Source organism: Chenopodium quinoa, unplaced genomic scaffold, assembly GCF_001683475.1.
Source record: "Chenopodium quinoa cultivar QQ74 unplaced genomic scaffold, ASM168347v1, whole genome shotgun sequence".
NCBI lineage: Eukaryota > Viridiplantae > Streptophyta > Magnoliopsida > Caryophyllales > Amaranthaceae > Chenopodium > Chenopodium quinoa.
The window spans coordinates 716102-729647 of NW_018745275.1; positions in this window are offsets into that span (position 1 = coordinate 716102).

Below are 13546 nucleotides of genomic sequence, written 5' to 3' on the forward strand. Positions count from 1 at the left end.
AATCCCCTTTCCTCTTCCCTTCCCCCCAAACATGCCTAAAAGCCTTAAAATACAAGCACAACCCAGATCTGAGTGAGTATAAATTTGATTTTTAATTGGAAATGTGGGGTGTTGTTTGCGATTAGGGATTTTTTGTTGTTGATGATGAGGATCAAGTGGGGTTTTGGGCGTGCTTGGGGGAGTTTTCAGGGTGGCTAGGGATTCGTCGAGGTGTTTTGTAGTTTTTTAGGCGTGTTTGTGAGGTTTTTTCGCGGCGGAGGGGGGGGGGTGGGGTTGGGGTTTCGGGGAGGCAAGAGGGTGGGGCTAAGGGTTTTGGGGTGGCAAGATGGTGCTGTTGGAAGTTTCGGGGCAGCAAGGGAGTGGAGCTGAGGGTTTCGGGGCGATAGAGGGGTAGGGCTTAGGGTTTCAGGGCGATAGAGGGGTAGGGCTTGGGGTTTCAGGGCAGCAGGGGTTGTGGCTAGGCATTTTGGGGCGGTAGGAGGGTGGCAGCAATGGGGGGAGCAATTCAGGTGGCAAGGTGTATTTGGGGTGGTGGTTGTAGTGGTTGACTGGTTGGCATAGGGGGATGGGGGGAGCAATTCAGGTGGCAAGGTGTATTTTGTTGTTTTTTTAATTAAATTTTCATTAACCAATTAACTTGTGACACGTGTCACTTTTAAAAAATAAAATAAAATAACCCATTCAACCGGTCACTGATTTTTGGGATTGAAGAATGATAACCCACCTTAAAGTTGGGATTATTGAGGACTAATCCAAAGTTGGGATTAATAAAAATAAATTGGTGAAAGTTGGAATTAAAAAATAGTATTAATCCAAAAGTATAACAAACCCCGTAATTAATGTTCAGGATTAATTTACAGAAATGGTTGCATCTTTACTTCAGTAGGTAGCAAATTGGATAAACGGTTTAAAATATAATTGTGCATCAGTCTAAATTCTAAATGGATCGGGTCGGATCAAGAGGCAGAATAGGCTAGAATTGAACTCCAACTCACACTCAAGTCAAATACAGTCACAATCGAGGCTAAACCCCTGACGATGCGTTCCAAAAGACTAATGATGAGCCGTAAAAGATTTGTCTCACAAGGGTAAACACGTCATGATTCACCCAATGAATTTAGATTAGTATTATTGGGTGATCAATTAATATCATTGGATGTTCACTAGTATTAAATATGTTTTCAGTCGTATTAAATATATTGTTAGTAGCATTATATTGCAGTTGTATTTTATATGGCAAACAGGTTAGGTTAGGTCAGGTTCAAGTTGACCTGCTTTATAGTCATCAGAATCGGGATTCTACTTTGAATTGGTGAGTGGGGTAGAATCGAATCGATAAAATCGATTCGTAGAATCGTACGATTTAACAAAATTGAAAAATTGGCCTTCAAATTTAATTAATGACTAAATGCCTAATTTTCAAACAATGAGAATGGTAATAATATATATTGTTGATCGCATAATATCGGCAAACAAACATAAAACAGTTTTAAAAATAATTTCGCACACACATAGCTCAAACAATTCACTATAAAGCCAGAATATTACTCCCTCCATTTTTAAATACTTGCTATACTTTTCATTTCCAGCCGTTTTTAAATACTTGATCCATTTCCTTATTTGGAAATTTTTTACAATAATTAATTAATTAATAATTTCTCTCACCTAGTGGACCCAACATAAATCATATTTTATTAATTTCATATTCTCTCTCTTCCAATTCTCTCCACTACTTTTGCTTAATACAATTTTTTATTCTTCCACCCACCCCACTACCTCCATATTTTATTACTTTCTCCAATTTCTCCTAAAATTCCGTGCATGGAGAAATGGAGCAAGTATTTAAAACGAAGGGAGTAATACACATTCTTAATCCAAGAGTACTAGACAATTGCTGTTAAATTATGAAAAAAAAAATGTTGTTGATTGACTCCTAAAATAGTTTCCCCTAATAAAAAATCCGATTATAATAGAATACTAAGTGTCATGTTAGTTCATTTCAAAGACATAGCTAAAGAACAACAACTACTACAAACTCATATTATAGTGTTTTTATATGCCCAAAGTTGAGTGCATAAGACTCACGAATACATTCTTGGAAAAATTATTAGGAATAATACGACCTTTCACCATTCTTCAAATTTTTTTTTTTTTTACTATTCCGTAATAAAACAGCTTTTGACATGTATCTACTCAAAATAGAACGTGACCAGTTGATAACATGTTTAGTAAGTTAATTGTGACACGTGTCGCATTGTAATAAGTAGACTGTTATATATTTTTTGTGAAAAAATTTCTATTTACAAAAATTAGTTTTAATTTTTAAAAAAAAAACCAAACAACCCCCACCCCATTAATAACCCAACCACCGCCGCATCCCCCCACCCTCACCCCCACCGGCCACGAATTCCCCACCAACCCCTCTTTCCCCGCTGAAAACCTCCACCGTAGCCCCCATCGCTGCTAAATATTCTCACTAAAGCCTCCACTCCTGCCAAAAGCCCTCACCCTAGACCCCACCATCGCTGAAAACCCTCACTCTAGTCCCACTATCGCCGAAAACCTGAGCCCACCCTTCCACAGTCGAAACCTCACCTTAGACCCCACCGTCACAAATAAACGCTACCTAGCCATGGTCGTGCTGACGCTACGGGGAGAGGGCTTAATGCAGGTGGGGAGGTGGTTGAATAGATGGGTTTGAATGGGAAGATGCAGTTGGAGGGGTAAGGAAGGAATTTTTTATAAAAATTAAAAGGGATAATACAATTTAATAATCCCAACTTTGCCCATTTTATTTTAAATAATCTCAAATTTTACCTGCATTTTCTTTCTTCAATCCCCTTTACCGGTAACCTGGAGATAGGGTCAGATTTTGATAAAAAAAATTAATTGCCACGTGTCGTTTATTTATTGGTTAAAAAAGATTTAATAATTTTTTTAAGGAATTTTTTTTAAAAAAAAAATAAAAAATCAAAGCGCAGCCTACCATAACCACCAACTGTGGACACGACCCTAGCCCAGCCCTATTTTGTACCTTGATTCCCGATTTCTGGCGCCTAAAGCCAATTTTCGACGCCACCCTTGCTTCTGCCCACCCCATCCTAGCCCAAAACCACGATTTTTTCGAAGGTGGGGAAGGGAGGAGGTTGGTTTATGGGGTCATTTGTCGGCTAAGTTGGTCCGATTGTTGCTGGTCGAATGTGTCTGTTGGTGGGCGGTGATTCAGTGGCAGTTGTTTCCGGTGAATGAGGGTCAGGCGTTGCTTGATTGTGCGCGTGGGAGCAGCAAAGTGAGCTGTTGCGATGGCAGTGAGGGAGTAGGGTAGTGAGTGAGGGAGATGTGGGGTGTGGGTGTTGTGAATGGGGTTGCTGCTAGGCGTTGATGACGGGATTCTGGGCTAAGTTCGGCGGTGAATGGTAGTTAATGTGAGAAGGGAGGGGGCTCCGGTTTCGGCGATTTAGGATAGGAAGAGGTCCATTTAGGGGATTGGGTTAGGGAGGGGAATGTATACTATGGCAGCGTTGTGAAGGGCAATGGCGGTTTCCGAGGTGGGGTTGGGATGGGGCGGCCAATTTTCGGTAATGGGGTGGTTTAGCGGTGAAAATTGGTGGTTGGTGACTGGTGGTTGGTTGGTTATGGCGTAAGCTAGGGAGAAAAGCCACCTCTGGTGGCTGGTAGTTGGTGGTTTGTATTTCTTTTTGAAATTCTTTCTTTTTAAATTTTTTTTATACCAATTGTTTCAGGTTTTTCTGATGTCCTGCGGGAGAGTTACAATTCCGAGACTGGAACCGGACGCCTGTACCTGCAAAACAACGGAGACTCCTGGTGGTGGGAGCTCCGCCTCCAACGGTCAAGTTAGTACTTGATTAAGGAGTAATTAATGCGGAAATTAAAGTGATTAGGTCTCTCTAGGTGAGAGTGTTTAATGTGAGTTTTTAGCGTAATCAGCCTGTAACTCATGTAATCAATGTGTAATCCCTCTTAATGAGGATTAAGGGAGGTATTTATAACCTTGGGAAACGTGCCAATCCTAAGTTTAGGTTAACCTAGGGCTGATTGGGCTTCCCTCGGAAGTTGGGCCTGGGTGGCCGGTTTCTCCATTAGGCATGGAGTATGTCACGTGTCATGACATAATAGGTCCAAGGTGGACGAATAAGCGTGTGCCACGTGGCAAGCCCTGACAGTTGATTAGGGGATTTTGCTCCCACCAATCGGAATGCGCCACGTGGGCCAATCAGGTCCTGCCAAGTGCCCCCAGTTGGAACTGTCAGGGCTTGCCACGTGGCACGCGCTTATTCGTCCACCTTGGACCTATTATGTCATGACATGTGGCATACTCCATGCCTAATGGAGAAACCGGCCACCCAGGCCCAACTTCCGAGGGAAGCCCAATCGGCCCTAGGTTAACCTAAACCTAGGATGGGCACGTTTCCCAAGGTTATAAATACCTCCCTTAATCCTCATTAAGGGGAATAACGAAAAAACACATTAATTACACACAGTAATAACCGGCTGATCTCGCTAACAAAGCAGATTACCTACATTAAACACTCTCACCTAGAGAGACTCAATCACTTTAATTTCCGCATTAATTACTCCTTAATCAAGTACTAACTTGACCGTTGGAGGCGGAGCTCCCACCACCAGGAGTCTTCGTTATTTTGCAGGTACAGGCGTCCGGTTCCAGTCTCGGAATTGTAACTCTCCCGCAGGACATCAGAAAACCCCGAAACATTTGGCGCCGTCTGTGGGGAGAGTACTTCTGAGATGACATCCAAGTCTGTACCGATTCCTGAAGAGAGGCGTCCCCTAGACGACCCTCAAGTTCAGTCGGACCATGATACCGAGAGTGAATTTGAAGTTGAAGCTCACACAGCTTCAGACGAGACCCTAAGGGCCCGACGTACCCGTCATACCGAAAGGAGGGAACGGGAACATCTTCAAACTGGAAGTGAGCCAGCAGGCGCACCGCCTGTTCGGCAACAACCGACTGATGGGTCTGCTCCCATCACAAGGAACGAACTCATGACCTTCATGAGGGACTTCAAGGGAGAGATTCAAGAGTTGATCAACAAGAAGCCGCCTGCTCCAGTCAAGGAGCAGTCGGCTAAGAAACCCTCCACTTCACTGAAGAGGAAGCCAGTTCAAGGGCGAGAGGCGACTCCTCATCCTAAATCTAGGAAGCGAGAGCCACCTGCCCTTGATTTCACAAAATTCCGTTTTCCTACAGGAAATAGGTAACCTGTTCGTCATATTCAGGCGGACGGGTCGAAGCAAACATTCACATACGCTCGGCTACTGCTAGAGCAGAAGAAGAGTGACCGATTGTCAGAGTCGGCCTCTACTTCAAACTTTCAAGACAGTCTGCGAAATGCCTCGATGAGGCATACTCAGTCGTATCATGAGAGTCAGTCAGGCGGCACCTCCCGTCAGTCCGGCTTTCATAGCGACCAGGCGGTACCAAACTTACCATTTGTGCCGCAACAACAATATTTTTTGCAGCCACCTCCGTTTGGTGGACCTGCAGCAAAAAACGTCCAACCTATGGACTGGCAGCTACGGTTGCTTAGACTTGGTGAACAGCCGTCGGCCTTCTCCAAGGAAATTACTGAAGCCGCTCAGCCGGCTAAAGTGAAAAATGTACTAGTAGGCGCCTATGACGGCACTACTAACCCAGAAGACCATCTGATGGAATTCACCAACCTGATGTACCTTCAAGGGTTGGTGCAAGTGTTTCCCAGCGACTCTCAAAGGAATCGCACAACAATGGTTCGGCAACCTGCCGACTGGTTCTGTAAATAGCTTCAGGACGCTTGCTTACTTATTCACCTCCAACTTCGCCATGAACATCCCTGCGAAGAAAACGACCCTTGATTTAGGAACAATTCAGCAGGGCGAGAAGGAGGGGCTTCGTTCTTACATCAGGCGGTTTAACCTGATGAGAATACAGATTCAAGGGTTACCGGATGAGGTAGCCTATACTGACTTTTTCAGAGGTCTCAAAGACGGGTCTACCTTCAAATTTGATTTGGTTCGAAAGAGGGTGGCGACTCTTCAAGAGGCCTTGATTGAAGCAGAAGCCTATATACAGGCGACTGATCTTTGCACGGTAAAACAGTCGGACGGGAAAAGGTTCGAAAAAAGAGAAGGACGGCAGAAACAGTCGTCAAACAAAGATGAGAAGAGAAAAGAGGTCTGGGCGGCTGATTCCTCTAAACAGCCGGCCCAGAAAAAGAAAAAAGAATTCAAACCATACTCCCCAAAGTATGCGTTTAACAAAGATAACCAGTTTATCCTAAAAGAAATCAAGGGACGGATCTCAATTGAGAAGCCGGTCCCCATGAAGGGTTCTGCAAACAACCGAAACCAAGATAAATTCTGTGCTTATCATGATGATGTTGGTCATCACACCAATGACTGCATCAGTCTCATGCGGTATCTGGACCGCCTGGCTGAGCAAGGTGATCTTTACACTTATGTCAAGAAATCTACGGGGAACACTTCCTCAAAAAAGCAGTCGGCCAAAAAGAATCAACAGGCCGACAACTCCGATACAGATGATGCAGTCGTCTACACCATTGCAGGCGGCTTCTCAGGAGGCGGCCCCACTATTAGGGGCAACAAAGACAATATCAGGCGGTTAGATGTAAATTCCGTTCACCAAGAACGGCCGTCCAAATATTCATTTCCTGAGATTGTCATCACTGAAGAAGATCTAGGAGGGGTAAGAGGGCCGCATGACGACCCTATCGTTATTGAATATAAAGTGGCCAACCAGAGAGTTGGCCGAATCCTCATAGATACCGGAAGCTCCTCAGATCTCATCAGTAGCAAATGTCTGTCGAAACTAAAATATCAGACTGATTGCATACATCCGGCCTCCCACCCTTTAGTAGGGTTTGGAGGAGGAGTCGTCCACCCAGTGGGACGAGTGGATTTACCCATCCGCCTGGGCGAAAAAGGGGAAGGAAGACACATGGTAGTCCGGTTCTTGGTAGTAGAAGAACTCTCGGCCTACAACATGATTTTGGGTCGACCAAACCTGAATAATTCCAAGGCTGTTATAATCCCATCTCTTATGTTGCTCAAGTTTGAGAGGGATAATGGAACAGTCGGCTCCATAAGGGGAGATCAGAGGATGGCCCGAGAGTGCTATCTCTCGGATGTCAAGCCCACTGTTATGGCCACTGGGTCAAGCGGTGAAAAAACAGACCTTGACAATGTCAAGGAGAGTACGCCTGTTCAAGAAGCAGGCGGCAAGAAAAGAAAGGCATCCCAGACAGGGGCCGCAAGAAAAGAAAGAAAATAGCAATCATTGGCAGAGGAGCGGTCGGATGAGTTCCGCCCTCAGCCGGCTGGTGAGCATACGGACCTGATCTTAGACGACTCACGTCCTGACCGAACAGTCAAAGTTGGGACGACTGCTCTGAGAGACCTTGGTGACGATTTTCACAAACTATTGAAAGAATACAAGGACATCTTTGCATTCGAAGTCCATGAAATGCCAGGCATTAGTCCTGATCTGGCGGTACATAAACTGGCCGTGGATCCGAAAAAGAAGCCGGTACGGAAAAAGAAGCGGAACCATGGCGAAGAAAGAAGTCAAGCGGCAGCCGCTGAAGTTAAAAAATTACTTGATGCAGGGTTCATTCGGCAATGTTACTTCCCAGACTGGGTTGCAAATGTGGTGCTTGTTAAAAAGCTGAATGACACCTGGCGAATGTGTGTAGACTACACAGACTTAAACAAGGCGTGCCCCAAAGACGATTACCCTCTGCCTAAAATTGATAATCTGGTCGACTCAACAGTCGGCCATGCTTTGATGAGCTTTATGGACGCCTATTCTGGTTTCCATCAAATTCCTTTATGGAAGAAAGATCAGGAGAAGACGACCTTCGTCACTGATTAGGGGTTATTCTGTTACACGGTCATGCCGTTTGGTCTTAAGAATGCCCCGACTACCTTCCAACGAATGATAAACACTGTGTTCTTTGATCAGATTGGGAGAAACGTCGAGGCATACATTGATGATATGATTGTCAAGACTAAACTTCAGAAAGACCATCTGTCGGACCTCCGAGAAACTTTCGCCACACTCAGGTGGCACCATGTCATGCTCAATCCCAAGAAATGTGTATTTGGAGTTGAGTCTGGGAAATTTCTCGGATTCCTTATCAATCAGAGAGGAATAGAGGCGAACCCTGAGAAGGTGCAGGCGGTTATTGACATGCAGTCGCCTCGTACCATCCGAGAGGTTCAGAAGTTAACAGGTTGTCTGGCGGCCTTGGGAAGATTTCTAAGCCGATCACGCGACAAATGCCTATATTTTTTCCAGGCAATTAAGAAAAAGGCAAGGTTTGAATGGGGGCCGGATGCTGAGGCCGCCTTCCAGAAATTGAAAGTTCACTTGCATTCCTTGCCGAGGCTGGTCAGCCCTTTGCCCAAAGAAGTACTCTACATGTACCTGGCCGTCTCTGATCATGCGTTAAGCGCTGTTCTCCTTGCTGAAAGAGACGGCTGTCAGCTCCCGGTCTACTTTGCCAGTCACGTACTGAAAAATGCTGAGTTGAGGTATCCCCTAGTGGAGAAATTTGGTCTTGCACTCTTCATGGCTGTTAAAAAATTGAAGCCCTACTTTTTGGCACATGCAGTCGTCGTGTATACAGACCAACCTATCAAGCGGCCACTTACCATCATGGAGTCGTCAGGCCGAATGATCAAATGGGCCATAGAAATACAGAGCCTCGAAGTTACTTTCGAGCCTAGAAAAGCAGTGAAGGGGCAAGCCTTTGCTGACTTTATTGTAGAGATGACTCGTCCTCCTGACTCTCAAGTTCCAGACCAAGTATGGAAGGTATATGTGGACGGAAGCTCTACTTCAAATGGTTGTGGAGCAGGCGTCATATGTCAGTCGCCAGAGGGCGACAGGTACGAGTATGCTCTACGCTTCAGTTTTCAGGCTTCAAACAATGAGGCAGAATGTGAAGCTTTACTAGCCGGGATCCGCATGTGCAAGGCGGCAGGGGCAAGAGAAATAGACGCCTGTTCCGATTCACAATTGATAGTGAGTCAGTACAATGGCGAATACGAAGAAACCCATCCGGCCATGATCAAGTATTTACAGGCGGTCCGACAAGCAGTCGACTCCCTTGAGGATTTCCATCTAATCCAAGTGCCGAGATCAGAAAACAACCAGGCGGATGCACTGTCAAAATTAGCATCATCCGCCTCCTCTGATACTCCTCGAACTGTTTTTTGGGAAGTAATGGAGAAGAGAAGCATCGAGGAAAACCCTATTGGAATCTTAGACAGAAGCTCAACCTGGATGGATTCAATCAGGGCATATCTGACAAACGGTACACTGCCGGATGATCCTCAACAGGCGGCAGCACTGAAAAAACGAGCCACCTGTTTTGAAATGATAAAGGGAGAACTTCACAAAAGGGGGTACCTTCAACCCTTCTTAAAGTGTGTTACTCCAGAAAAGGGACGAGAGATACTAGACGATCTTCACTCTGGTTACTGTGCTTCTCATATAGGCGGTAGGACGCTTGCTCAAAGGGCAAGGCGGCAGGGCTACTTTTGGCCTACTTTGGAAGCAGATACAATGGAGATGGTGAAAAAATGTGACAAGTGCCAAAGGTTTGGTAAACTAATTCACCGTCCGGCTACTGACCTCACTACCATTCATAGCCCACTACCGTTTGCTAAGTGGGGCATGGACATTCTGGGTCCATATACGCCTGCTACAGGCGGAAGGAGGTACATACTTGTTGCCGTTGACTACTTCACTAAATGGGTAGAGGCGGAGGCTGTAAAGGGAATCAAGACGAAAGATGTAATTTCATTCATTTGGAAAAATGTCATCGCTCGGTTCGGGGTTCCCATGTCTATGGTTTTTGATAATGGTCCCCAATTTGAGACGCCTGTTCTCAAAAGCTGGTTGGGTGACCAAGGAATTGCAAACTACTTTGCATCTGTCGGCCGTCCACAAGCAAACGGCCAGGTAGAAGCCTTTAATAAAATCATCTCGGACGGTCTCAAGAAAAAGATTGAACGAGCAGGCGGCCTATGGGCGGATGAACTACCACATGTTCTCTGGGCCATTAGGACGACTGAAAAAGGGGCGACTAGAGAAACTCCATTCCTCCTAACTTACGGTGCAGAAGCTGTTCTTCCAATAGAACACTACGAGCCGACTCTTCGAGTAATGCTATATGACGAAGAGGCAAACTGGGAAGCCATGCGCCTGGCATTAGACTCACTTCCTGAAAAGAGGGGCAATGCTGTCTTGCGCCATGAAATCTATCGCCTGAGAATGACTAGATCATACAACAAAAAAGTACACAGGCGTCCACTCAAAGTAGGGGACTTTGTACTTAGAAAAATGGAAGCAGTTGGTAGGGCTAATGAGTCTGGCAAACTAACTCCCAACTGGGAAGGACCCTACCGAATCTATGAGAAAGTCAGGGACGGTACCTACCGTCTGGAAACACCAGACGGACAACCGTTTCCTCGAACTTGGAATGTAGATAATCTTAAGAAATACTTCTTTTGAATGATGTAAATAGTCAAGAGCTACTTAATAAAAGTTTGCATACTTACTATTCAATTTTGTACTAAGAGGGGCACGCCTACTAACAAACAGTCGGCTACTCTCCATTGAGTATTTTACTCTATTTTCAGAGGGGCATGTCGTCTGTACCTTTACAGTCGGCTACTCTCCATTGAGTTTTTACTCTCTTCAGAGGGGCATGCCGTCTGTACCTTTACAGTCGGCTACTCTCCATTGAGTTTTTCACTCTATCTTCAGAGGGGCATGCCGTCTGTACCTTTACAGTCGGCTACTCTCCATTGAGTATTTTACTCACAATAGGGGCATGTCGTCTGGACATATAGTCGGCTACTCTCCATAAGAATATGGCCGACTGGTTCCAAACACATAGCCACCCCCCTAATACTTAGCTAAAAAGATTAGGGCCTGGCCGACCCTATGCCTAACAGGCGGCTACCCTCCTTTTACTTAGCACCTACGTTCACCAAGAACTTACCAAGGCCACAGGCCGAATGATCAGACCAGGCGCCAAGCCAACTGATCAAATCTACAAAACTAATACGACCTGTCCCAACATCATAGCAGGCATCCGACGGCATCCTTCCGGATGAAATTCGTCGCAGAGAGCAGCTCCCTTCTGGGTGGAACATTGTTCTATAAACTAATTACACGACACCTATACGACTGTCCCCAAGGGCAACCTCGTAGCCGTTTTTGAGACAAGGATAACTCTATCACTAACCAAACCAGTGGTAGCAGTTGACATCTGAGTCAGATGACCGCCTGTATTACTTGGGATAAATGCAGGGGGTACCTCTTGAGTTAATAGCCAACAAACATTGGCGAATCAAGGGGTCTAACCGGCATCCGCCGCCTGGTACCTCTACTTCTCAAGCAAGAGTGACGGCGACTGAGTAACTCCAACGTTAACTCATAGTCACTCCCTCAAATTTGGTATGGAACCTAAAAGGTTTGAGTAGACCGCCTGTTTTTTGGCAAACAGGGGCACTCAAACCCCTATTCCTACTAGGTAACCACTCGGATTAATAGCCAACAAACATTGGCGAATCAAGGGGATCAGCCGGCCTCCGCCGCCTGGTACCTCTACTACTCAAGCTAGAGTGTGACGGAGACTGAGTAACTCTTATGTTAGCTTATGGTCACTCCCTCAAACTTAGTATGGAGCCTAAAAGGTATGAGTCGTCCGCCTGTTTTTAGCAAACAGTAGACCGCCTGCCTAAAGGGGATCCAGTCTTTAAAATAGTTCGAATACCGATTGGATAAAAGGCCGACTGATCGTCTAGCCTGGAAACAGACAACCAGTCGTCCAGGGGCATAGGCGGCGTGACTAACTATTCGTACCTGTCTGCAACTATCGGCCATGTAAAACAGTCGGTATAGTGAACAATTGGATATCAGAATATTCAATACTTAGACAAATTTGAAGCAAAACAAAAATTCATTAAAAAGAAGCCGGTGATTAAAGACCGGCAAAATATTCAGAGCCCCGGCCCCCTGGCCGGGTAAATACAAAACAAACGGCACGCAGGCTGTGGAAAGAATACATAAAGCTTAAGAAGGGGGCAGATCTTCAATATTAGCAGCTGCCGCCTGGTCAGCACTCTTCTTGCTGGACTTGGTCGAGGTGGCCAAGTCTAAGATCAAGGCCGTTCCTCCAGCTGAAAGGGAGGCGGTCAGGGGTGTCCATTGCATCTGCTTCTAAAGTAGGCCAAAAGTAGCCCTGCCGCCTTGCCCGTTGAGCAAGCGTCCTACCGCCTATATGAGAAGCACAGTAACCAGAGTGAAGATCGTCTAGTATCACTCGTCCCTTCTCTGGAGTAACACACTTTAAAAAGGGTTGAAGGTACCCCTTTTTGTGAAGTTCTCCCTTTATTATTTCAAAACTGGTTGCTCGTTTTTTCAGTGCTGCCGCCTGTTGATGATCATCCGGCAGGGTACCGTTTGTCAGATACGCCCTGATTGGATCCATCCAGGTTGAGCTTCTGTCTAGTATTGCAATAGGTTCTTCCTCAATGCTTCTCCTAACCATTACTTCCCAAAAAACAGTTCGAGGAGTATCACAGGAGGCGGATGATGCTAATTTCGAAAGTGCATCCGCCTGGTTGTTTTCTGATCTCGGCACTTGGATCAGATAAAAATCCTCAAGGGAGCCGACTGCTTGTCGGACCGCCTGTAAATACTTGATCATGGCCGGATGGGTTGCTTCATATTCTCCATTGTATTGACTTACTATCAATTGTGAATCGGAACAGGCGTCTATTTTTCTTGCCCCTGCCGCCTTGCACATGCGGATTCCGGCTAGTAAAGCTTCATATTCTGCCTCATTGTTTGAGGCCTGAAAACTGAAGCGTAAAGCATACTCGTACCTGTCGCCCTCTGGCGACTGACATATGACCCCTGCTCCACAACCATTTGAAGTAGAGCTTCCGTCCACATATACCTTCCAGACTTGGTCTGGAACTTGAGAGTCAGGAGGACGAGTCATCTCAACAATAAAGTCAGCAAAGGCTTGCCCCTTCACTGCTTTTCTAGGCTCGAAAGTAACTTCGAGGCTTTGTATTTCTATGGCCCATTTGATCATTCGGCCTGACGACTCCATGATGGTCAGTGGCCGCTTGATAGGTTGGTCTGTATACACGACGACTGCATGTGCCAAAAAGTAGGGCTTCAATTTTTTAACAGCCATGAAGAGTGCAAGACCAAATTTCTCCACTAGGGGATACCTCAACTCGGCATTTTTCAGTACATGACTGACAAAGTAGACCTGGAGCTGACATCCGTCTCTTTCAGCAAGGAGGACAGCGCTTAACGCATGATCAGAGACGGCCAGGTACATGTAGAGTACTTCTTTGGGCAAAGGGCTGACCAGCCTCGGCAAGGAATGCAAGTGAACTTTCAATTTCTGGAAGGCGGCCTCAGCATCCGGCCCCCATTCAAACCTTGCCTTTTTCTTAATTGCCTGGAAAAAGT